A 27,974-nucleotide genomic window follows, 5' to 3' on the forward strand; every position below is an offset into this window, starting at 1 on the left:
TACAGAATATCTGTTGGAATATCTATTGCCTAAACTGGCATAGCCCCATAACCTAATGCCTCTGGCAATACACAAAGAAAAATAAGATAATCAATATAAAAAAGTATTGCAAATATCCGCCTCTTTGGAGATATCCATACGTTAAGAACTAGAGTAAAAAGACGTTATTAATTGACTGTATATTTCCTTTTCCATCAAAAGGCATGATGTGAAGACACAAGAAGCAGGCTGATGTGTGATCAGCTTGACACATCTTTGTGTATGCATGCAATCTAATCCTCATATTTGATTCCAGATTGAGGCAGGAGATAGATGGGTCCCAGGCTGAGCAACTGGAATCTGTTCCCTGTGGACAGATACTTCAACATGAAGATCATGGCAGGAGCAAGGAGGATCTGAGTCCTGCTTGGATAAAAGTTAAAGACCACAAATTTCGCTTTTTTGAGGTCAAGGAGACCTCCCGAACTACACATGTGCAGAAAGGTTCCTCAGAGGTCAGAGAAGGGAGGAGGCACCGGAACATAGTACATCCTGTCAACTTCCAGAAACCCTGGCGCTAGAATCCATCTTGTCTAAAAGATGTGTGCACAAACAGGGGAGGGCCCTTGGTCAGGCCAAATGTGGACTCAAGGCCAGACAAAGCAAGATGATTGGCCAGTGGAAGCCCAAAAGAACTGCCACCACACAAGTGATTTAAACCACCTTCAAAGGACATGTCACTCTTTTCTCTCTCTCTCTCTTTCTGTCTCTCTGTCTCCCCCACCCCCACTAAATCTGCCCATGCTTTCTTCCCCAGTATCTTCTCTTAATACTTCATTCGCTTCATGACTCTCAGTTTCTTTGCCAAATTTTTTTCTCCAACGAGACAAGGATTGGGAATCTACATCAAGCCTGCTAGCCCTTGTGGTCTAGTGGTTAGGGTTCAGCACTCTCACCCCACAGCCACCCAAGAACAAGACCCTTTCTAAGAACAAAACAACTTATACACTGACTGCTACACACTTTGCCTGTATTCTGCTATTTCTCAAACAATTGTACTCATGCTTCACTGTGCTAAGCTGCACTTCAGTAAATCCATGCAAAAGTATGTCTCCCTAGCCTCTCTCGCCTTCTGTTGCCAGTTTTAGCTGCAAGCTATCCCCCTGAAATTCATTCACTGTCACGACTAGCCCTTGGGGTTTCAAGAAATGGTGTAAAGCTTCTGTGCCCATTGCAAAGCATTTTGGAAATCCTCAGCTGCAAATGAAGTCAAAGTGCAAAATCATTCCTGTTGTTTTCTATGGTGAAAGCTTGCAGTGTGCTGAACTTACAGACTTTTGAAGAGATCACCTTCCCATACTGTTTTTCTTTCTGCCTTCTATCTTCCTAAAAGATGCAAGATCCTCCTAGTTTGGGCAGATTCAGGTCACACCTAAGCCTGATCCTTTCCTGATTATTCGCAAATAAATCATCCTCAAAATAAAGGGAAAAGTCACACAAACCTCCTACAGCATTAAATATGTAATCACACAAGACAAGTCATGAAATTCAGGATTACAGTTCCCATGGTAACACTGCTCTTCCCCTACTGTGTATGCTCTACACCACTCCCTTTACATCAAAAATGCTTTTCTGGAGTTCCCTTTGTAGCTCAGTGGTTAACGAATCTGACTAGGAACCATGAGGTTGCGGGTTCGATCCCTGGCCTCGTTCAGTGGGTTAGGGATCCAGCGTTGCCATGAGCTGTGGTGTAGGTCACAGATGCAGTTCAGATTCTGAGTTGCTGTGGCTGTGGCGTAGGCCAGGGTTACAGCTCGGATTAGACATCTAGCCTGGGAACCTCCATATGCTGCAGGTGCAGCCCTAAAATCAAAACAAACAAAAGAAAATGCTTTTCTTACCTTGTATTCCAACTCTTAGTATCAGCATCTTGCAAAAGCTGCATGACTAAGCATTCACCTTCCCATATGAACAATAATTTATTAACTTTTAGAATCAAACTAAATGTAAATAAATCAATAAATCAAAATAGTTAATGGGCATTCTAGCTAGAACAGAAAATAAGATTCACATTATAAGCAATTCTATAAATCTAACTTATATTTCCTAATTTAGCCACTAGTTGTCATCTACTCTTTGAAGAATCATCTCCTGAGGGAGGAAAAAACTCAGATTCCAATGGGAAATGAAACTGGGTTATCCTTTTTGAAGTATTTTGTGACATCAAAAAATAGCATTAAATTTTTAGAATTTTTCCAGAACAGACTATGTGTATGACATTTTGCAATTTTAGGTTTGGTTGTAAACAATCACACTCTGTCCAGTCATCTCAACTAAACTGTTAAATTTAAGGTATATTCTTTATTCATATAGGAGTATGATGATATAACATCAAAAGATTAGTATTTTCTCTTTATTTTTTTGCTTTTTAATTTTTAGTTTCTAAATATTCAAGAGCAAACTAACCAACCTTCAGATTTCTGGATAATTGCCTAAGATAACATTTCAGTTTCACTTAATCTCCTAAACCTTATCTGACTTCCTGGACTCAATCTAGTCTTTGCTCTGATTAACATATGCAACCTATTTTCACCCAAAAACTGAACGAAAATCCCAAAATTTCTGGTCTCATTCCTTTTTAAAGACTTTCACTTTGTTACTTATAACTTCTATATAAGACACCTTGGCTCACCAGCACTGCTCAGGTAAGCAATCATCACGTTTTGATTCTCCTTCCATTGTGCGTCTGGATTCATCCTGTTCTCCATAGTCACCATTCTACTTCATATTTTTACCATCTCATAACTAGATTACTCTAAGATATCCATAATCAAAAGTTTTGTCTGTCCAGAGACAATTAAAATCCACCCTGAGTATGGTTACCCGATAAAATAGATCTCCAATTAAATTTGAATTTCAGATAAACAGCAAATAATTTTTGTATTAGTCCCAAATATTGCATGGGATGGATTTATATGAAAAATTATTCATTATATGAGATTAAAATTTGAATTGGAACCATGTATTTATATTTGCTAAACCTAGCAATTCAATGAGCCAGAAATTAATCCCTACTGCACCACAAATAGTAAGGATTTTTCTTTTCCACAGAAATCCAGAGGGTAGTAATGAATTCAGGGTGAGTAGAGGAGCCAGGAGCCTCTGAAGTGATATGAAAACTATCCAATTTCTTATGACCTTTACATCTGGCAAGGAAGTGCTGATAGCACCATAAAGCTAGGCTGTCCATAAAGGTAGGGGAAGTATGTAATTATCTACTTTTTTGCAATTTGAGGAGCTTTCAGAAATCTCACCCACTTAATATTTTCCCAATCTCCTCTCCATGCATCCATCCTCTTTAAAAATGCAAATATTTCTTGAAGAATTAACATTTTCTATACCTGAAAAGAATATATTTCTGAGAGGAATAACATAATATATACTTTAGAGGATATATTTTATCGTGTGCTTTCCCACTAGAACAAAAGTGTAGGGAAGCAGTCAAGCATGAGACCCTGGGGTGAGACGGCCACTAGGAAAGTTAGGAAAGGGTGGATAAAGGTATAACTGAGCTGAGCCAGACACAAACTCCACTGGCTCACAAATATGCCTAAACTGTGGTCTTGTCATAAAGCCAAGTCAAAAAACACATAGCCTTGTTTTATGAGCGGCAGTACCACACAGCAATAAAGGGTGCAGACTCTGGAACCACCCTACCTGGGACTGAATCTCCAATCTGCCTCTTTTGTAAAATGAGGATATTCGTTCCTATCTCACCAAGTTTTCTTCACTCATGCATACATAAGGTGATAAATGTAAAGCAGCTAGAAGAGTGCCTGGTGCATAGGAAGGGCTATAATATCTTGGCAGTTGTGCTGGTACTATCATTACAAAACACATTTCTTAAACTTGTTGCATTTATTCTTCATATCTATTTTTTTAATTATAAACGTCATGAGGCTACATATTTGATTTATTTAATAGACTGAAAAAGACCTTGTAACCACTTTGCCATACAAAGAGTATTAGGGCAGAGTGTGCATGTGTGTGAGTGTCTGTGTGTGTGTGTGTGTGTGTGTGTGTATGTAACTGAATCACCTTGCTGTAGAGTAGAAATTAGCACAACATTGTAAATCAACTATACTTCAATAAAATAAAATTTGTTTAAAGTGTTAGGGCAAATATTTACTTCCAGTATCATCTTCAGAACATTTCATCCCTAACATGACAACTCACAGAGCTCAGCAGAGATAGATTGGTGAAGTAAACACATTACGCAGAGTCTCTCGAACTGGTTCTTTTTCTATAGATTAAAAGACAGTATGTCACCATGACCGTTATTCAAACTATAATGAAAAGTCCTTAAAGGAATGCATTTGAAAGCGTGTCCTTTAAATATATAGAGGAGATAATGAACAGACAGTTCTTGTGCTAGTTTCCTCAGCAAACAAAGGCGCAAACTCTGGCTCCCTTGGGTATCAGACCCCTGCTTCCCTACTCCTCCTATATATTCTGGCCCTATCCACACTACGCAACATAGCCTCTCCCAGTCATCTTGTTACCCTTAACTGTCTTCACTGTAAAACTTACAGAAGTATCTGCCTTCAGGAGACACATCCAAAGTCACTGCACAAACATGGATATATATGAAAATTAAATGTAAAGACAAGAAAGGAAAGACAAATATATCGTTATATGTTCTTTGATTATAGCCTTTCTCAGTGAACTGGTCGCAGTTTACATTCATGGCTTTATGAGACAATGCTTAATGCATTAAAGGGGGGAAACAGAATACCTGGTTTTTAAATTTTAAAATGCTTGAATTATAGTCACATCCCTTTCTTTCTTTTGTAGTCATCTTAATGTTTTGATCTTTAGGACAAAAGTTCAAATGTTAAAACACAGTTACAATATGCACCACTGATTTTTTTTCTTAGAAAAGAAAGATTATGTCAGAAAACAGTAATTCTTTTGACAAATAGCAAAAGATTCAGATGAACACTGCTAGCTGCTCTGCATATAGCTGTACTAAACAGAGGGTACACCAAAAAGTATGCTCTTTAAAAATCACTGTGCTTCTGTCTGCATTGTCACTGATATGGCACCAGTCCATGAAGAGTTCCCAGAAAAATATGAATTTAATATCTTAACCTGCCACTATCCCAGGACTAGGGCCCTGGGAATGACAGCTATAATATTTCAGGAAAAATACTCATCAGATTTTACTTCCTAATTCCCTCATGCTTCTATATAGAATCTCATGTTTGAGACAGAACTGTCTCTGGTTAAATCAAGAGTTGAGAAGCAGAGTTCAAATTTATTTTCTGCAATGCATGTCTTCTTGTACATCTTTAGTCAACTTACATAGTTTCACCGTATTTCACCAGTTTACTAATCCATAAAGAAGTCAAAAGAGTACATTACTCACTTGTATTTGGAGGTTAATTTCCTGGGGTGCTTGTGCAAAAAAGAAAAAAGTATTATGATTTCCATCTTCACTAGTCCCAAACTGTACAATGATATTTTCTGGTAGGCTGTCAATTCTCCAATCCAGTCATGATGATATGTCTCCCCAGTTGCCACTAGAGAGATATGAAAATTGAAAAGGCTTCAAAAATCACAGCACATACCATGTTCATACGAAATATCATTTCATCCTATTTTATAACCCACCTACCTTTTATCTCAGCCTTATTATCTTTCCATTCCCCAAAGACTGGGTTTTCTATATCCTATCACCATGCTGCAAAGGTCATTCTGTGCAACCCACCAAAATGCAAGCCAAGCTGTAAATATGCTATGGAATTCCACAGTGTATGTCACCTACAGTTTGTCACTTCTCCCAGGTCTCTGCATCCCCAATCCTTATGTATGGATTCCACCTACTGCCCCTTCTTAAACACCAATTGCTAGAGTATAATAGGAACTCAAATATCCATCAATAAAGATTATCCAAGATTTTTTAGGTTACAGGTTCTTGAAATTTTCTATCCTTTAAGCCCTGGTCAGTAAAAAAAGCCAATTTGTACACAGTTTATGGAAAGTCAATGACATGTTTATTGAAAATCTACCTCCCGAAAATTGAAAGGCACACACAAAGCTTACAAGAGAACAGTGGTAGAGAATCACAATTGCTCAGGCTAGCACAGGTAAGTTTCGTGGGCATTGTAAAGAAATCATATGCATATATTCAAATGTATATCATGTATATTTTAAGTATTAAAGATTTTGAAAAATAAATATACTATACCCTAGAACTGTTGCCTAAAGGAAGGGAATTAAGCTTTTTAAGAGAATCTGGGATCTTACTACTTTTCCAGACTTTCAATAAATCTACCTGTTTCTACCTAAAAACCACAAACAGAAAATCTGCCTCTATACTTATCTGCTGTCTTTAGTTTCTGAGCCTTTATATTGTATTACAGGAATTTACTTCTCCCTGTTCAGGTACTTAAGTTTTATCTCTTTCTTTTTCGTTCCATAAATTACTACTCATTCATTTGCCTCCTGTCTCCCAAAACGTATGGATATATCTAGTCTTCTGCATTTCCTGTCCTATCCTCTTTGTCCTTGTGACTTTATACCTTTTTAGTTGCTTTTACTATCCATGTTTTATCGGTTTCAAGAAGTGGTTAAGATGAACACTCCTATGAACTCATGTGTTTATCTAGAAGTCCCACTGAAATATTTTATTTAGGGGAGTAATATGATCAGATGACACATTCCATTAAAGGATAATTCAGGCAGTGGTGTAGACAATAGTTTCCAGGAAGGCAAGATTAGAAACAAGCAGAAAAGTGGGAAGAGATGAAGAAGACTGAACTCAAGGATATAGAGGAGGTGCCACATGCGAAAAGTGTGAAGAAGGTGGGATTATTAGGAAGTGGTTTCAAATTGAATGTAAAACAAGTCCTAAAACAAGCTTGGAGAGAAAAACACATGACTTCCATGTTGGACATGTTGACTTGAGGGACCAGTGGAATACACAGAGATACCCAGTAGACAGTTGGTTATATAGAACTGAAATTTTAGAGAGGTCTAGGCTGAAAATACAGATTTTAGAGCCACCCAAATAGATATACTATGATAGATCAGACATTGAATTTCTCCATGTTGATATTAAAAATATGTCATTCATAGGAGTTCCCACTGTGCCCCAAAGGGATTGGTGCCATCTTGGGAGCACTGGGACACACATGTGATCCCTGGCATGGCACAGTGAGTTAAGGATCCAGCTTGTCACAGCTGCAGCTTAGGTTGACACTAAGGCTCAGATCTCATCTCTAGCCCAGGAACTCCATATGCCACAGGAAAGCAAAAAGCTAAAAAAAAAAAAAAAAAAAAAAAAAAAAAGTAATTCAATAGAGATGACGATATCTTTTCTCAATTTCAGTGGCTTTAGATCTTCCTGAAATGGGAATACATGTAGACAAAACATAATTTTAGGAAAGCAGTCTGAGGCACACATAAAATCATCATGCATATCTCATACAAATTTGTATGTGAATAACATTCATCTAATAATAATGTTATATCATAATCATAATCAGATGAATCAGATAGATTCTGGCTCTCACCACATTGGCCACTCGGGCTGATTTTGGACATGTAACTAGATAAGCAGGTGCTTCCTTTTTCCTCACTTCATAGATGTCTCTCCCAAAGACATGTGTTCACTCAAACAAATAATCAGGTTGAAATATAGTTAAGATTATATGTTAATCTTCTGATGGCAGCAAAATAATTCCATAGCCCTACTAGTTTTTGCTATAATATTGTTTAGAAAGATTATAAAAAGATATATCTTTTATGTTACATAAATTCTGACTTCTCGCATGCTTATGAAAATATTTTTTTTCCTTGAGGCAGAAACAATGAACAAGTTCCACATTTTTTGGGGGGGTGGATTATTCACTTTTACTTATTATTGTTATAAAGTACTTTCATGTGCTCAAAGGAATTTTCTTTTATAATAAATAATACTATGTCTTTGAGAGTGGAGAACTATAAATTATACCATTAAGAAATAGTATAGAACTTCCATTAATCTCCAAATTATGAACATTTTTATCTCTGAGCAGAAAGCACTTCATGGAAAAATTCAGTACAATTCGTCTCCTACTGTTGTCTTCAGTTTCCTGAATATTCTTTTTACAAAGCTCTTTTAATATAAAATCATTTAGTTAAATTATATTTAACTCTGGATAAAGAGAAGTATGCTTATTCACTTCTGATTACAGTAATAGTTGAGTTTTCATGTAGGTGCTTTTGTTTTAGCAAGCTGTCAAGAAACCCCCCAATTTTAGCTGTGCAACAAGCAGCCTCACTACTCTGCATCTCCCCCTGTGATCCTATGCAGTGCATAAAACTTATGATAATTCATTATCTTTTTAGGTATGTGTCTTAGATTTTTGTCTCCCTGTAAACCTTGCATGATGAAAACGAGGTTGATATTCTTTCTACAGGTTTAAGATCAAAGTTCTCTCCTGATGATCATTACTTTCTTGTATATTTTGGCCTCAAAATCATTGTTTCCCCAAATTCCAGCATACTAAGACATGATAGTAAGGGACCGTTGTATGTAAAACCTCTAAAAGTGTTTTTTATCAGAATTATACATTTTTATCCCTTTGGTGGCTTTTGCTTTTTTCTCAAAGTATATACATCACACTGGGAGGCACATCATTTTCTTTCACTCCCTTACTTGGTCTTCCTTTTCTATTTACAATCTATTTGTAATGTTCTATTTGTCCAGTCAGTGGAAATTTTAATTGTACAAGAGCACAATTTCAACAGTGATTTCTGATTGAAATTTTGAATTTGAAACTACTCACGGTCAACTAAGCCCATTAAGCTGATTGATCTGAAAACAAATGATTAAAAAATCATACATAACTGTACCTGGTTGAAATAAATTTCACAGCAGATACAATTCTTGACATCAACATGCTTATTCCCCCAATGTCTTATTCATTACAAAACAACAGAATGTTCTTTTGGTGCTGATTAGCACAGAATTATCATTTCAAGTGTCAAACTGAGGTCATATTTATGAGTGTACACAGCTAAGTTGCTTTGCGTAAGTGCGCACTTTGTTGTATTTGCCATATATAAGCTCATATATGCAGTTCCTAATTAATCCAGAGAGTTGTGTATATGGGAGCTTACAGTATCCTAGACCAGAAATCATCGAAGAGTCACACGTGAGAAAATACAGCCCGGAAGGCTGACATTCTGAGGCTCCTTACTCTCATGCATATAAAACTAAATCTTTCTCCTTATTTATTTTTATTTACTGGGGTGTAATGCTCTAGAGAAAAGCAAAATAAAATAAAATCACTTTGGAGCCCAATGTCGATCATTAAAGAACTAAGCTTAAAAGAAATCTTTACCCATGATAAGATTTGCCATTTGTCTGTTTTATAAAACCAGATATTCCTCTCTTGTTTCTCTAATGCCAAATATACAAACACAGGTTTAAAGAGTAGGATATGAATTTATGTCATAAGGACTTATTACTGAACCTCAGTTTTCACTGAAATGTATGCCCAGGCTGGAATGCAACATCTGTAATTATCTTCATACATCTGCATATAAGGCAGGAGGACGTGAAGGGTTTGAAAGACCCTTTTAGAATAACCAGGAAAAAAATGACGGTGCAATTCTTCCCTATCATCTAGATACAACTGACCAAATACTGTTTAATCCCTTTCCTGAAGGAGAGCTGCCAGTGTATTCATTAGGGAAGTTTGTCTTATTTTTCTTGGTCCTTACACTTGAAAAGTAAAACACAAGAACTATGAATACAAATTCAATCAAAACTTAAAGATATCACTACCCAAAGCAATCTACAAATTCAATGCAATCCCTATCAAATTACCCAGGACATTTTTCACAGAACTAGAACAAACAATCCAAACATTTATATGGAACCACAAAAGACCCAGAATCGCCAAAGCAATCCTGAGAAACAAAAACCAAGCAGGAGGCATCACTCTCCCAGACTTCAAGAAATACTACAAAGCCACAGTCATCAAAACAGTGTGGTACGGGTATCAAAACAGACAGACAGACCAATGGAACAGAATAGAGAACCCGGAAATAAAGCCTGACACCTATGGTCAATTAATCTTTGACAAGGGAGGCAAGAACATAAAATGGGAAAAGGAAAGTCTATTCAGCAAGCATTGCTGGGAAACCTGGACAGCTGCATGCAAAGCAACGAAACTAGAACACACCCTCACACCATGCACAAAAATACACTCCAAATGGCTGAAAGACTTAAATACACGACAGGACACCATCAAACTCCGAGAAGAAAACATAGGCAAAACACTCTCTGACATCAACATCATGAATATTTTCTCAGGTCAGTCTCCCAAAGCAATAGAAATTAGAGCAAAAATAAACCCATGGGACCTCATCAAACTGAAAAGCTTCTGCACAGCAAAGGAAACCCAAAAGAAAACAAAAAGACAACTGACAGAATGGGAGAAAATAGTTTCAAATGATGCAACTGACAAGGGCTTAATCTCTAGAATATATAAGCAACTTATACAACTCAACAGCAAAAAAGGCAATCAATCAATGGAAAAATGGGCAAAAGACCTGAACAGACATTTCTCCAAAGAAGATATGCAGATGGCCAACAAACACAGGAAAAAATGCTCAACATCGCTGATTATAAGAGAAATGCAAATAAAAACTACCATGAGATACCACCTCACACCAGTCAGAATGGCCATCATTAATAAATCCACAAATAACAAGTGCTGGAGGGGCTGTGGAGAAAAGGGAACCCTCCTGCACTGCTGGTGGGAATGTAAACTGGTACAGCCACTATGGGGAACAGTTTGGAGATACCTTAGAAATCTATACATAGACCTTCCATATGACCCTACAATCCCACTCTTGGGCTTATATCTGGACAAAACTCTATTTAAAAGAGACACATGCACCCGCATGTTCATTGCAGCACTATTCACGATAGCCAGGCATGGAAACAACCCAAATGTCCATCGACAGAGGATTGGATTCGGAAGAAGTGGTATATATACACAATGGAATACTACTCAGCCCTAAAAAAGAATGACATAATGCCATTTGCAGCAACATGGATGGAACTAGAGACGTCATACTGAGTGAAATGAGCCAGAAAGACAAAGACAAATACCATATGATATCACTTATAACTGGAATCTAATATCCAGCACAAATGAACATCTCCTCAGAAAAGAAAATCATGGACTTGGAGAAAAGACTTGTGGCTGCCTGATGGGAGGGGGAGGGAGTGGGAGGGATCGGGATCTTGGGCTTATCAGACACAACTTAGAATAGATTTACAAGGAGATCCTGCTGAATAGCATTGTGAACTATGTCTAGATACTCATATTGCAACAGAACAAAGGGTGGGGGAAAAATGTATACATGTAAGGATATCTTTATCCCCTTGCTGTACAGTGGGAAAAAATAAATTAACAAAAAAACTTATACATATCAGAAAACAAATTCTTGGAGATCCCGCTGGTTCTATCCCTGGCATTCCTCAGTGGGTTAAGGATCCAGCATTGCCATGAACTGCGAAGCAGTTCACAGATGTGGCTCGGATCTGGCATTACTGTGGCTGTTGCATAGGCCAGTGGCCACAGCTCCGATTGGACCCCTAGCCTGGAAACCTGCATATGCTGCGGGTATGGCCCTAAAAAGAAAAAAAAAGAAAATGAATTCTTAAAATAATAGCTCCATCTATATACAGAGCTGACCCTACACAAAAAAATGTAAAGTAAATATAATGCCTAATTTCAGCACACAAGAAAAAACTAAATGTGAATGTCCTTAACCCAGAGCTGGACACATGGTCATCTCTTGCTAAAATTGCCCCCAGAAAGCTTATTCCTCTTCTTTCAGTTGTCTTTTTTTACCTACTGATAGATACTTTTGTACCATCTTCCAGGTACCCTTATAGTATCTTTATTCTGAATGCCCCCATTCTAATCAAACTCATTCCCACCAGATAATTTCCTATGTTCTTCACTGGAAAGCCTCTTTTCAATAGATTATCTTGTTGGAAAGGATCTTATCAATTAATTCTCACTTAAGGTTTAACAACACTTCACGGCTTAGTACATTATCCCTCCCAAATCTATCAGCAACTTAACGGGAACCTTCAAAATTTCAAGTCAAAAGAGTGATAGATGACTACTGCAGGCACCAGTAGGGAGCTATTTGGGGGTGTAATTCCATTATTGGAAGGAGCACAATATCCTTGCAATCCTTCTATCTATACTCATCAACAGCAATATATTCCAGAGGGCTATTAAAACACTAAACACACATCTCAGGATATAATGAAAAAACTGGGTTAACACTGCTTAGATTGTATTAAAATAATGAAATGTGTCATGTTCCTTCTCTTTCTCTTTGGGGTCAGCAGTGGTAGCCTATTTTTTTTTATTTTATTTTTTTAGGGCTGCACCTGTACCATAAGGAGGTTCCCAGGCTAGGAGTTGAATCAGAGCTGCAGCTGCTGTCCTACACCACAGCCACAGCAATGTGGGATCTGAGCCATGTCTGCAACCTACACCACAGCTCATGGCAACCCCAGATACTTAAAATTCTGAGCAAAGCCAGGGATTGAACCTGTGACCTGCTAGTCAGATTCATTTCTGCTGAGCCATGATGGGAACTCCTGCAATGATAGTCATTAAATGGTTCTGTACCTTAATCCCCCACCATCCCCGCCACTTCTGAAAGTATCGTGGAGAGTAATTCTGTTAATAGCTGGTTCTAAAGTTAATATGTTTCCTTCTTTGGGATACATGAAAAAAGTTTGCAAACTTCATGGATTGAGAGATGCTCTTAAATTGCAGTGACTATAATTTCCACTGACCCCACTGTTACATGAAACCTGCTAGTTTCACACCATTCTAATTGACACCACTACCATTTCCTGAGAAAACTGACTGTACTTCCAACTTAATCAGACTTCTGGCAATAAGAGTGAAAAATGTGAAAAGTAACGTCTAGAGCTGATTTTAAGAGAGGCTCTTTCTTTTCTGAGGGGAGGGGGGGATTTGCCTGCATGTAGGCAAAGATTGCTTGCTCCTCTGCTTTTTTTTTTTTTTTAGTCTGATCTAAGAAGCTCCTTTTTATTGTACCATTATTCCCTTGCTTGTGCTCTTCCTTCTGCCTTCAAGTTCTCCTCTCTCCCCACCACTTAGCCAATTCAGCCTATAACCCTGAGGATGACTGTTGCCTTGCCCTGGCATCTTTCACAGCATACAGATTCTGTGTTCTAAGATAAGTTCAATGCCATTTAATGCTTACTATATATGATGTATCTCATTTCTCTCTTGCAGAAACCTGTGAGTTACAGAATATTATCCTCATTTTACACAGATAAGAGTCAAATAGACTAAGTTATCACCCAAGATCATGGTTCTAGAAACAAGCAGAGCCTGGATTAAAGCCCTGGATAGTCTGATTCTGTCTGACTATACTATCTCTACACATGGACTTACTACCACCATTTGAACCTCTCTATTGCTTTTCCCATCTGTGCAAATGTATCCATCTTTCTCAAACATGCTCATTCATTGAAATTAAACAAATTCTAACCCAGTTGGATGCCAAGATAACATGATGAGGTAGTTGTCTTTCCTCATTGCCTCAAGTGACTTGTAGAGCATTTAGAAGAAGTACAGTCTAAACAGAGGGACCCCAAGGACTCTTGTGACAAGTGCCCTCACCTATTTGCTCCTTTTGTTAAGACAAATGGGTTGAAGTGGTATCAAGAGTAGCAACTGGTACTCCAGTGTTCCAGCAGCCTCAGAGGCCAGTAGGAACAGAGTCTGGAAGGGAGTGGAGCATTTCCTTGGCGCTATCAAATATGTAGATTTGATGTTACATGGGTCAAACATTCTGAATATTCAATAAGAATTTTAACTCTTTTTTTTGCCATGCCCACAGCATGTGGAGGTTCCAGGCCAGAGATCAAATCTGCACCAGAGCAGCAAACTGAACCAAGAAGTGACAATTCTGGATTCTTAATCTGCTGTGCCACCAGGGAATTCCAAGAATTTTAACTTTTTATGCACATAGTTTAGCATTATATGGATATGTCTCTACACTGGACAAACTGACCTGCAAGGAGAAAAATAAAGATCCACTCGTTGCAAGTGAAAAGGTAATATCTCAGAAATGTTTGTATTAATGAATAAATGATAATAGGATTCTTCTTTGTCACTGGCAAAAAGTAAAAAGCGTTCATCACATTATCATGCTTTCCTTTTGTTCTTTCTTTTGCCTCGTACTCTTTAAATAATTTATGAAGATTACACTGAATTCAACACTCCTCATTCTCAGAATATGCTGCTCACTGTTTTTAGAGGACTTTCCCAGGAAACCTGTACAACATTACTCTGGTGTATGTGATGACTAACACATTCAGTCTGATGAAGACCACTCAGTAGCAGTGACTTTGTGACCATCTGAAAGTCATTTTCACCAAGGTTGGTTCCAGCCATGTCCTTATGGAGTATCCCATATGCAGACTATCAGTCCAAATACAGAGAACTTTAACTTTCTCCACCACTGAAAACTATATCACACTCTTCATATAAAATGTGTTAAACTGAGAAAAGAGAGATAGTAGGAAGCACAAGCATGAAGCGAGAATAGATTGTTTTTACATTCTATTGGTTTCTGTACTTTCCTCCAAGCTTCTAGGATTATCATTTGACACCAGAGACCCAACATGCCCTTATAGACCCTTATATGTAAAGCACCGTATCTGCTTTTTACTCAACATCAACTCAGATGTGGGGTCTCTGTTCCTTGATGCTCATAAAAGAAGGCAAGAGCCTAAGAGTATGGGGATATGAGGAAAGTGTTCATTCAACTAAGTTTCTCCCTATTATGACATCCATGGTGAACACTGTTTATTTTGTACCTTGATTTGACTTGTTACTTTTCCTTTAGGATTTGAACTCTACCTCTTCATTCCCTGGTTCTGAGTTTTTGGATAGTGTCTCTTATTGGCTAGCTCTTGATCCTGACCTATTCTTTTCCATCAAAACGTCAGAACCTGGCCTATGTGTTAGATTTTCTCCATTCATGCTAAATCTTAAAAAGAGGTCAGGTATGTTATTCTGCATCAAGAATGGAAACAGGGAGTTCCCAGTGTGGCTCAGTGGTTAACGAATCCGACTAGGAAGCATGAGGTTGAGGGTTCGATTCCTGGTGTTGCTCAGCGGGTTGAGGATCTGGCATTGCCCTGAGCTGTGGTGTAAGTCACAGATGCAGCTCGGATCCTGAGTTGCTGTGGCTCTAGCGTAGGCTGGTGGCTACAGCTCCGATTAGACCCCTAGCCTGGGAACCTCCATGTGCCACAGCAGTGACCCTAGAAAAGGCAAAAAGACATTTAAAAAAAAAAAGAATGGAAACAGAAGGAATTCCCATCATGGCTCAGCGGTTAATGAACCAGACTAGGATTCTTGAGGATGTGGTTTTGATCCCTGGCCTTGTTCAGTGGGTTACAAATCCAGCATTGCCGTGAGCTGTGGTGTAGGTCACAAACCCAGCTCAGATCATGCATTGCTGTGGCTATGGTGTAGGCTGGCAGCTGTAGCTCCAATTTAACCCCTAGTGTGGGATCTTCCATATACTGCCGGTGCAGCCCTGAAAAAAAAAAAAAAAAAAAAAAAAGAAAAGAAAAAAGAATGGAAACAAAAGAAAAAATGTAATGGTTGGGGAGCTCCCACTGTGGCTCAGTGGGTTAAGAATCCTACTGCAGTGGCTCAGGTTTCTATGGAGGCACAAGTTCAAACCTGGCCCAGTGCAGTGGGTTGAAGGATCCTGCATTGCCACAACAGTGACTAGGATTCAACTCCTGGCCTGGGAACTTCCATATGCCATGGGAGTAAGCTTAATAAAAATCAATGGTTGGAGAATATGAGTAAGTGTGTGGGCAGATTAAGAAGAGTCAAGGAAAACTGCAATTCTTTGTACTCTTGACATGGCAACCATTTTGGAGAGAGAAAAACAAAAGAGAACCCTGCTTATTTTTTTCAATTAATGTCAATGTCCAAAATTTATAAGAGCCTTAATAACAGGATTTTCTTTCAACTATTTCAATAAACATCACTGTATTTGTCAGCATCTTTTCAACTCAAGGTGGAAATACAATAAGATCGTTTCTACCTAGAGATCCTTTCCTCAGTAGATTTACATGAAAAAAAAACCAGATATATGTCTTCTTACTGGAGATAATTTTAGCATCAATTTATGCAAATATTATTGCCAATACTCGTATAGGCAACCAGGTATCTAACTGTCTGTTCAGAGAATGCTTTTCCTGAAAGTAAAAATTTTAAACAATAAACATTTATTGAGTGTTTATTTATATGATAGACATTGTGTGCCAGGCACCCTTGTTTCACCACATATAACAGATATAGGCAATTTCAAGAGGCCATTATATTCATTATACAGAGTCAGCTATATTTGCATGGTTTAGAAGACAGGAGGAAAGTGGCATATTGACTATCTTAATATATACTTTTATAATGATTGTACTGTAAATATCCCAGGAGAATCATTATTAAAGTAATAGAGATACCTCCTTTTACCATGTACAGTGTAAGATAATTAGTTTGGAAAATAAAAGCTTTACAAAGCAGATCCTCAGAGATGTTAAATGACTTGAACAAAGTCATATGCCCTGCACAAGGTATGAGGAAAGCTTGACTGAATGAAAATTAGGAAAGTTATTTATGTGCTTCTCACACATCCTGAAACGCAAGCCTAGAATGTCTTGAAAGTGCTGCCATCACACTAACAATTTAGTTACCTTTTTCTAACTCCTTTGTTTTTAGGAAACATATGTTTTTTAAACTTTGGACAAATGATTTAAGAGGTTAGTTTTATTAAATGCAAACATAAATTAGTGAGGTCTTCTAAATCATAATTTTATTTAATTTATTTAATTTAATCATAATCAGTTTTAGTATAATATTTCATGGGAATGATTAAACACAATAGCAGAACCATCTATCATTGGCTGCCTCAGAAAATATTTAGTTGTTGTGGAGATCTGTAAAGGCAATTAAAATGCCCCACAAACAGATGGAAAGAGGGAAAAGTGCAGCCAAAAGATAAAGTACAATTAATAAGATCCCTAGTGTGATAAATATTAAGGGGAAGATGGTTCTAACAAATCCTGATAGAAATATTAAAAATACATTCATACTCAAAAAATTAATCACATTACATTGCTGAGATATTCATTTGGCCCTGATATTCTTCCCTGCTCCCTTTTTGAACTCAAGCAAAATCAAAAGCCAGACAACATTGACTTTCATTTCATAAGTTATGTATAATCAATCTACTATGTTATTATTCAAAAGTATTACATATAAGATCACTAAAACCACATGAAAAATCTGCAAACATTCTGACTTATTGGGCCAAATCAGTGTTGTCCACTGGCTGTAAAAACTTTCATATAAATTCAAATATTACTTAATTTATTAAGATAAAAATAAACCAATTAAGGGTAAGTTGGAGGAGAGTAATCTAAAGTAAAATTGAAAAACAAAGAGAAATGGAAATGAATTATGCAGCTCCTATATTATGAATACTATCATAACCCAAAGTAACACATGCCATTTGATATAAATTGTAACAACCATTGCCACGATGGAGAAGAGACTACAGAATAAAATAAAACCTATCCAAATATAGGCTGCATCTATATGGCACCAAACATTCTAAATTTCATTACAGGTAATGAAGTAAACGGTAATGTAGGGATTTACTACATGCTTTGAAAATTTAATTTGCAGTTATTCAGTTTAGTTCAACAATGACGATACATCATTATAAGCAAAGTAGCTTTGAGCTAGATATCATGATGGATCCTATTAAAAATGAATAAATTAGTCTCTGCTTTCAAAGATCTCTTAGAATTAGACTGGGTCAAGGTGAAATATAAGATTTTCATGTAAATAATTGTATTACTAAGCAAACCAGGACAAACAGCCAAGAAGAGCTGTAAATTGCTTTTGCAAATTAGTAAATAAATAAAATGGGTTGATGTTCTACCACATATTAAAATGTATTGTTGAGTTGGTCAGTTATTTCTGTATAATAAGCAACCATGAAAATCTTACTAGATTTATTTATTTTATATGATTGTGACTCAGTTAGAGACTGGCTAATCTAGTATATTACAGGCTACTGAGCTTTATGGAAATTGGCTGGGATTTCTTATATATCTTTCAGTTGACTAGGGGTTAGCTACCCTAAGCTAAGCCTAGCTGGGGAAGTTTAGCTGAGGCAGTTTATCTCTATATGTCTTCCATCCTTGGTATGTTCTTATCATGGCAGTCCCATGAGAAGAAAGAGAACAAGCCCAACTCTGGTAACACTTCAAGTCCCTCTCTGTGTCACATTTCCTAAAATCACATTGGCCAAAGCAAGTGATATGCTAATCCCTCAATCTCAGTGGGAAGGCACTGCAAAATTCACAGCAAAAGATGTGAACATACATCTTATCACCAGGGACAGAATAAATATTTGGAATAATATAATCTACTACAAGTATAAAGGTTTAAAACCAAGTTGTATAGATGAAAGCATTAGCAGGCATATCACTGGAACAGAACTTATAGGCCAGTTTAAGACAAGGAAACATCAATTTAACTTATGAAAAAGGGCATTAATCAAAACCAAAAGGTGTTGGGAACTTTAGCTCACAATTTATAAAGAAATAAGGTTATATAGGTTATAGTCTTACCAAGTACAATACATCCAAATAAATTTCACATGATTTAAAAAATGAAAATTGAAAAATGAAATATTAACATCTAGAATGAAATGTAGGTAAATATATAATTGATCTTGAAAAAGGTAGGACTTTCTAATTCTCAAACAAAAAAAATCAATAGATTTCAAAACATAAATAAAATTAATATTAATAGCAAAAAAATTAAAGGGCAAACAAAATAGAAAAATATTTCAGACAAAGACTCATAATCTCTAGACACTGAGATTTTAAAAAAACTATATTAAACTTATTAGCACTCAAATTTAAAATGAACAAAATAAGCAACAAAAAAAGCAATTCCTGAGTGACAAGGTAGAATAGGCTATTTCAGGAATGTACTTCTACAGAAACAACAAATGAACTGCCAGGAACTATCTAAAGCAACTATTTTGAACTCTGACTATAGCACTTTGCAGAATCCAGTGGAGATCTTGATGAAAGCTTGATGAAGAATATGGTAAATGTCAGTCAGTTTTGGCCTTTACACATAACAGCTACTACTCTCCATCCACCAACCCCATGGCAGGCAGCTGTGCAGTCTATAGCCCATGTTCATAATACAACTTGCTAGAGTCAGATGAGCAATAAGAACTTGTCCTCCAGGGATAGAGATTTTGTAATTTGATTGCAATTGCTGCTTTTTATCACTGAGGGATTGGCATAGAGACCAGCTACTGTTTCCACACCAAAGGGCTAAGAAGGCTTCTTAGCCACAGGAGAATTTAAAGATACAAGATCACTTTTCCCCCTATTGAGAGCCAGATATTTAAGGAAATTACTGTCACTGGTTGACTGCAGAAAAAAATAAGAAAGAGAAACTTCAGTGACCACACACAACAAAGATATATGCTTTGCAAAAATAGTTCAGAAAATCATAAAAGCATAGTTCCAGGCCTCAACAAACAAACAAACAAAAAATAGTCATCTGAGAGAAATGAGAGAATTATATTTCCAGAGTTACCAGAACATAATACTCAGAATATCCAAGTCTCAATGAAAATTTACAAAGCATACAAAGGAATGGGAACAAATAGCCTATTAAGATGGAGAAAATAATTTGATAGAAACCATCAGCCAGTAAGTCCAGACATTGGAAATATTTCTCAAAGAAGTTAAATTAACTATTTTAAATATGTTTTGTAAACTAAAAGAAATCATGAAAAAAACTACTAAAGGAAATCAGGAAAACAATGTCTGCACAAAATAAGGCATATAGGGAGTTCCTGTTGTGGCTCAGTGGGTTAAGAACCCAACTAGTATCCATGAGGATGCGGGTTCAATCCTGGGCCTCGCTCAGTGAGCTCTGGATCCAGCACTGCTACAATCTATGGTGTAGATCTCAGATGTGGCTTGGATCTGGCATTGCTGTGGCTGTGGTATAGGCTGGCAGCTGAAGCTCTGCTTCAAACCCTAGCCTAGGAACTTCCATATGATGCAAGTGTGGCTCTAAAAAGAAAAAAAAAAAAGACATGTAGGAGCAGAGTGTCTTTATAGTATTGAAATTCAGTTGGTACTGTTTGAACTAGAATGTTTGAAATCCCCAAAGTACCAATAAGAAAATAACTTAAAGATATACAAAAACAGAAAAAAAGATGAAAACCAAAATAGCATAATGTAAAAAATGATTTTTAAAAGGTCAGTAATGGAAAAAGTGAAGAACAAAAATATGAAAAACAAGCAGAAAACAATAAATTGCAAAAAGAAACCCTTATCATTAATCATATTAAATGTAAAGGGATTAAATTATCCTATTAAAACAGAGAGATTGGCAGATTGGATTAAAATAGTAGAAAAAGATATCCCATTCAAATAGACACCAAAAGAGAACTATTCAGACAAAATAGACATTAAGTCAGAAAAGGCTACCAAAAAAAAAAGGAATAGATCAATATAACAAGATGTCTAAAAATTATAAACATGTGTAACCTAAAAAAGAAGTTCTAAAATATATGAAGAAAAATAAACAGAAATGAAGGGGAAAATAGAAAATTCTACAACAATAATGTGACATTTTAATATACCACCTTCAATAATGTATAGAATAATCATACATAAAATCAACAAGGGTATACAAAACTTTAACTACACTATTAGCCAATTAGAACTAATAAACAGAGAATATTCCTTTCAATAACAGCAGAATAACATATTCTCCTTAGTGTACATGAAAAATTATCCAGGGTAGACAATTATTAGGCTACAAAACAAATCTTAATAACTTTAAAATGTTTGAAATCATACAAAGTATCTTTTTTTATAACAATGGAATGACACTAGAAATTAAGAGAAGAGAAACAAAAATATCCACAAATACATGGAAATTAAACAACACACTCATAAACAACCAATAGGTTAAAAAAAAAGAAATCATAAAGGAAATAACAAAATACCTTGAAGCAAATGAAAGCACAATATATCAAAATTTATGAGATGCAGTGAAAGCAATCCTATGAGAGAAATCTATAGTTCTAAATGTATACATTAAAAAAGAAAAAAGAAAGAGTTCCCTGGTGGATAAGGATCTGGCATTGTTACAGCTGTGGCTTGGGTCACTGTATGGTGTGGTTTCAGTCCCTGGCTTGGGAACTTCCATATGTTTCAGGAACAAAAGAAGAAGAAGAAGGAGCTCAAATCAAGAACCTAACTATATACCTTATGGAACCAGAAAATGACCAAATTAAACTCAATGCTAGAAGAAGGAAAGAAAAAATAAAGGTTTAAATGGAGATAAGTGAAATACAGAATTGAAAAACAGTAAAGGAATTCCCGTCGTGGCAGAGTAGTTAACGAACCTGACTAGGAACCATGAGGTTGTGGGTTCGACCCCTGGCCTCGCTCAGTGGGTTAAGGATCCAGCGTTGCCTTGAGCTATGGTGTAGGTCACAGACACAGCTCAAATCTGGTGTTGCTGTGGCTCTGGCACATAGGCTAGCGGCTACAGCTCTGATTCAAACTCTAGCCTGGGAACCTCCATATGCCATGGGTGTGGCCCTAAAAAGCAAAAAGAAAATGCAAGTGGAGCTGCTTGTATCAATATGGATTTAAGTTCAAAGCCATACATTTGAGAAAAAAAAATAGGTTATAGAATAATACAGTTAGAATGATACTATTTATATGCCATTTATATACAATTTTTAAATATGCAAATCAATCTTATAAGTTGGTACAGATTCATGCATATGTATGAAAATATATCAAGTAAAGGCTATTGGTCACCTCAGGGAATAAGTGAAAGTAATAGGATCAGGAAAAACATCTCTAATATTTTATTTCTTTAAAAAACTATCTGGATCAAACACCAAATAATGGTAAGGCTTAGTGGTAAACACAAAAATATTTACTTAGTTGTCATCTATTCCTCTCTAACATCTTGACACATCTCAGAATTTTTAAAGAGGGGAAAACACACTAAGTCACTAATATGGATGTATGTAGTCAAAGCATGGCACTTGACACAGATATACTAGGTATATTTGATGAATGAATGAAGGAATAAATGAACTAAGCTATAAAACTCAGACATATAAATTGAACATTTTCCTCTTATCTTACCTTTATGTCTTCCCAATGCCAGCTTCCATAAACAATAGCTCTAGGAGGCACTCTAATTGAAGAAATCTGGAAACAAAAGCGAGAAGGAAAAATGGATCCTTTGCCTTTTCACACTGAGTAACTGGTATGTCCACCATAGTGCCCTACCTTTAGAACAGGGATTTCCTTTTTTAAAAATTTTCCTTAGGGTTATTCTATAGATTCTGACTCATTAAATGCAAGCATTATTGTCTGAAACACATTCTAAACTTCTCTCTTGAAGTATGGGAACAAAATTGGATGAACTTTATTGAAGGACATTAATGCATCACAGGAAAGAAGATTAACTCATACAATGAAGTATTCCTTTTTTGTCAATAAATTCTGTCAGCTTATTTATTACTACACTGCTAAAGAGTTGCAAATTTAAAAAAAAGAGAGACAAATATTATCATACTTTAATGTTGATTTGTTTCTCAAGATGACAAAAAAGAACAGAGGGCTTCAAAATGGCTGCCATAACTCTGTAAATAAATCGGAAATATTCTTCTAAAGAGGCTGAAAAACAATACCTCATAATAAATGTTACTGTCTGGTAAAGGTAAAACAATAGATGACAGATATTCAGAGATAAAAAGGGACATAAAAAGTCTAAATCGCTTATTTTCCAAAGATAATATGGTGCCTACTGAAGGAAAGCGACTTGCCCTAAAATCATCCATCCAGTTCATAGCAAAGTCTGGATCAGAAAATTAGTCTACTGATCTCTGGTTTAATGTACTTTTCGCAAATGTCTTATTCATAGTTACAACCATTTGTATTATTTTTGAAAATTCAATGAATGAAGAGGACAGCCAGCAAATATGCATTGTTGAAAGAAAGTAGAGCATTGCATTTCAGGCATTTAACTTCAGTAGGATCCAGGGCTCAATTCAATTCATGTAGCACAAAGAATAGAGTTTGAGCATCAGTTTAAACTAACCAGTTAGTTCTCAGAATAGTAGAAACAACCCTGGGAAGTTTTAAAGGCCTTTCATCAAAGAAGCCTCATTGAGACTTCAGGGAAGAATGGAAACTTTGACTCATTTCATAACTTTAGAACTATAACCCCTGATTGTATCTGCTATTTCTTTACAGTAGCAAATTTACTATAAGAATTGTAAAGGACCTTTTACTGGTTTCAAGCCTAGAAACACACACAAAAATGCAAACACACAGGGAGTTTTCACATTAATTGTCTGACCTTATGCTGGTAAGGATTAAGGAGATATATCTAAATAGCCATGGTGTTAGAAAGCTGCTTTTTATCAGCTTTTGCTTAGTGGGATAAGTGTATTATCGTGCAAGAGGGCAATTATTATATCCAGAAAGAAGTTATGGGGTGAAAATGAATCTTCACGGCAACAGCATTTGCCTGTGATAAAATCTGGAGAGGAAAAGTAATGCTTATCCCTTAACATCAGTGCATCAGAGCCTGGTCTGCTTTGTCTGACACTGAGGTGAAATGAATCACCTATCTGTGCAGTTACATCACACAGGAGCTTTTGATTAGGGAAAACCAAGTAAGGTTCCATGATCAAAACAGCAGCCACCTGCAGCCTCGGGGGTCTAGGCACATGTCTAATGTAGAAATCCAAGAATCTTTCTCCAAAAAAAAACTTCTCTAAAAAACTCAAGAAGCTCTACAGATTAAAAAAAAAGGGGGGGGGGAATGTGAGAATTAAAAACTAAAAAAAGGAATGTGAGAATTTAAGATTTTATAAAACCTCCCATTTACATGCTCATTGATCATGTGCTCATGGCTGAAGGAATGCACTACTCAGTCTGCCCTCTGAGTGACATCACCCTTAGATGCCAAGAGGTACTTTAATGACTATAAATAATGATATCGGAAAAAGACTGAGTATGAATTTTTATTCTAAGGTTTCCTCAATACAATGAGATTTTTTTTTCTAGGCCCAAAATAAATGTAAAATTAATTGGGCAAAAAAGAAAAAAATGTTCTCTTGTGGCACAGCAGGTTAGGGATCTGGCATTGTCACTGCTATGGTGCAGGTTGTTGTCATGGCATAGGTTCGATCTCTGGCCTGGGAACTTCCACATGCCTCGGGTGAGGCCAAAAATTAAAATAAAATAAAATAAAATAAATAAAATAAAATAAAATAAGGCAATTTAAAATTTTAGAGTGTTTCTCCAGTGAAAGTATTATGAGGGCCTAAGTAAAGGTAAAAATAGAAGCTATGAGAGTTCCTGTTGTGGCTCAGAGGGTTAAGAACCCGACTAGTATCCATGAGGATGTGGGTTCCATCCCTGGTTTCACTCAGTGAGTTAAGGATCTGGCACTGCTGTAAGCTGTGGTGTAGGTTGCAGATTTGGCTCTGGTCTGGTGGTGTTGTGGCTATGGCTGTGCTGTAGACCAGCAGCCACAGCTCCAATTTGACCCCTAGCCTGGGAACTTCCATATGCCACAGGCGAGGCCCTAAAAAGAAAAAAGAAAAAAAAAAAGCTGTGAAACTGAAATGCTAACAAACTGAGGTAAATTTTTCAAAAGAAAATCCTCTGGTACACACAAGTGCACAGACATAAGGCACTTTCATCTTCAACTTTTAAAAAGATGACCATGTCGCAAGCAATCTGAGCCAAGACCCAGACATATCACGGGTGCTAAGAAGCCTATAGGATGCATTTAATTGTTTTACTGCGAATACTTTGCTCTGAGACTATCATTACTTCTTTCTATGCTTCAATATCATTGTGCAATCACAAGGTCAAAGGAAACTCATTGATAAATAATGGCATTACTGAATAAATATTTTGCCTGAAATTTTTTGGCAAGATACAAAGGTGCGAAGGAAAAAAGAACAAAAACAAGACTAACAGATTATAATTGATGTCTATTCATCAAGCCTGTATTTTCATGCATTCTCAGTTAATAGAAAAGCATCCATTACTACCTATAAACATCTTAATTCCATCACTTTGGGAGTTCCCATCATGGCTCATCAGAAACAAATCTGACTAGCATCCATGAGGATGCAGATTCGATCCCTGGCCTTGTTCAGTGGGTTAAGGATCCAGCGTTGCCATGAGCTGTGGTGTGGAGTAGGTCACAGACACAGCTCGGATCCTGCGTTGCTGTGGCTGTGGTGTAGGCCAGCAGCTACAGCTCTGATTTGACCCCTAGCCTGGGAACCTCCATGTGCCACAGGTATGGCCCTAAAAAGACAAAAAAAAAAAAAAAAAATCCCATCACTTTCAATAACTCACACTTGTTTTGCTTTGAGGAGCTTTTACTGTTACTAACTTGCAAAAATATGTGTTGAATATCACACTATCCTAGATATTCTTATCTATTACACAACTAACCACAAACTGGGTATCAGAGTTCAGTGTAGAAGACATTTTGGTTAATCAAATATCCCCACCTATGTTATGCCTTTATTATCTATATGGTCCATCTGTCAATAATGGAACCATCATAACTGATGAGGTAACAGTTATTATTTTTCTTCAGAAATGGCAAACAATCTTCAAAGTAGCTATCCACTAGATTTAACAACATGGTGCACATAGAAAATACATTATTTCAGAATCAATAAGAACCCCTGAGAAGTTTTAAGACCTATGTTAAAGACAGGCAAGTAAATCCTTTGTTAAAATGGACATAAAAAAGGTAGGTAGAGTTATTCTCTTTAAGAGGACTATTTGGTGTATAATTTTAGTAATATAGTTTATAACAAAAGTATTTTGTATCACTGATGTTTTGTGTTTCTGAATGTTCCACATCTTTTCTAGGTCGATAAAGAACACAGGGATAATTTTTATTTCTCTGTTAGCAGGTCATCCTCCAACTTGCTTCTTTAATAATGAACCCTAAAGTTCCATTTTATTCTGTATTTGCATAAAATAAATCAGATATGAAATTTAAAAAATAGGTCAATGAAGTTCTATTAAAAATGGTACAATTGCAAAAAAAAAAAAATGGTACAATTGCATGAATGGTGAAACCAGTGTTTCCAGATCTCCTGATCTTCCTCAAGTAAAACAGAGGTTCACAACGTGGGGGTCCAGAGTAGCCTTCAGAAGGGCCATGATTTCCTGGAAATTGTATGCAAAGTTATGAGTGTCTGTGTATGTGTTCACACATATTTGCAGTTTTCTCAAAAGCAGATTCAAGTATTTCCATCAAATTCCCAAAAAGATACATGAGGCAAAAAAAAAGTTGAAGTACTTATGTATCAACATTTCAGAGACCCAGACTGAGAAAATGGTATGGTTTCCATGTGGTTGTCATTTAAAACACATGCAGTTAAAAAGTCAGGAGCATGTTCTATAGAATCATAAAGACTTAGCACAAGGCCCTGCTTTACCACTATGTGATACTAGGAAAGTTATTTAGTATCTCTGAGCCTCAGCTTCCTATACTTAATATAAAAATAATAATTGTATCTATCTCATAAGTTGTTCTGAAGATTAAATGAGATAAAGTACCATCTTATGGGCCACACAAGTGCTGAATAAATAGTTGGTGTCAATTCGGGAGGCTTTAAAACATCTTTGAGAAACATTTGTATGTCTCAGTCTTTCATAGTGGATATACTGCCTTAAGTTTAAATAACAAAATTAAAACTGCCAAATTCCTCTTAGTTGATCACGGTCTTATTCCCAGGTTCTTCCTACACCTTCCATAAAATCAGACTTAAATGAAGAATCAGATATGATATAAGCTATATCTGAAATATATATATTTTCATCATGAATTGTTTGTTTGATAGAAAGTCAGCAATATACTGTGGTTTTTATTTAACATAAGTTATGCAAGTACTTGGTTTCAAAAATTCAAAGAATTACATCATTTCCTATTCTATGAATCTTTTCTTCATATTATTTGCCCAGTTTACTTTTAGATTATTTGACTTTGACTTTCTATTTTTTAATTAAGTTCTCAGTTTATTAGGGATAACAATCTGCTAAAAGTATTGCAAATATTTTATGTTTATTTTCTTTTGACACTGTACATGATCTTTATTTTTGGAAGATATGAGTTTTAATTGTTTACCTAGAAAAATCAGTACAAATTTTACTTAGGATATCTATAGTTCCTCTCTCACATAAAGATTTTTTTAAAATCATTTAACTTCTTATATCTTATTTCTTGACATTTATATCATCATTCCATTTTGAATTACTTTTGTGTATGTTGGAAGATAGGGATATAAATTTATTTTCCTCCATGTGAGTAACAAATGCCAGCACCATTATTTTGGAAAACCATCATTTCCATATAAAATTAAAAGAAAATATTTGCCAAATATTAAGTTCCAATATACATACTCAGGTTTTTTTCTGGATGTTATGATGTCCTGCAGTTCCCACTGTTAAAGAAAACCAGAACTGGACAGTGGTGAAAGCAGTAAAAATATATTTTATTCAAGGCTATTACAATGGGTGGGGGAATACCGCAGTATAGAACTGGGTTCAGTACCAAATACACCAATGACAAGTGGGATTTATGGCCAAGGAGCAGGTGAGGGGGGGGCGGGGGGGATACAAAATTATTAAATGGCAACATCAAAGAGAGGAGGAATTCTTGCTATACTGACCTAACAGGATTTTGGGTGAAGGCAGACCAAGGTGA

At 36.3% G+C, this 27,974-nt stretch overlaps 1 long non-coding RNA gene across 12 annotated transcripts in view; it reads right to left on the reverse strand.

The window, feature by feature from the left end:
- The window catches only part of LOC146394699 (uncharacterized), a 759,738-nt gene that overhangs the window by 307,535 nt on the left and 424,229 nt on the right, over positions 1–27,974 (reverse strand). For 7 of the 12 annotated variants that reach the window (XR_014834659.1, XR_014834657.1, XR_014834662.1 and 4 more), the window contains 2 exons: positions 22,358–22,423; positions 4,818–5,561 (listed from right to left, as the gene is read on the reverse strand). This is a non-coding gene — a long non-coding RNA (uncharacterized LOC146394699). Of the gene's footprint in view, positions 1–4,817; positions 5,562–22,357; positions 22,424–27,974 lie in introns of those variants that run through there. The other 5 variants (XR_014834661.1, XR_014834663.1, XR_014834668.1 and 2 more) reach the window with 1 other exon arrangement.

Source organism: Sus scrofa, chromosome X, assembly GCF_054392235.1.
Source record: "Sus scrofa isolate SSC_HxYL_T2T_F1_AM1 chromosome X, Sscrofa_HxYL_maternal_Yorkshire_Landrace_v2.0, whole genome shotgun sequence".
NCBI classification, from domain to species: Eukaryota; Metazoa; Chordata; class Mammalia; order Artiodactyla; family Suidae; genus Sus; species Sus scrofa.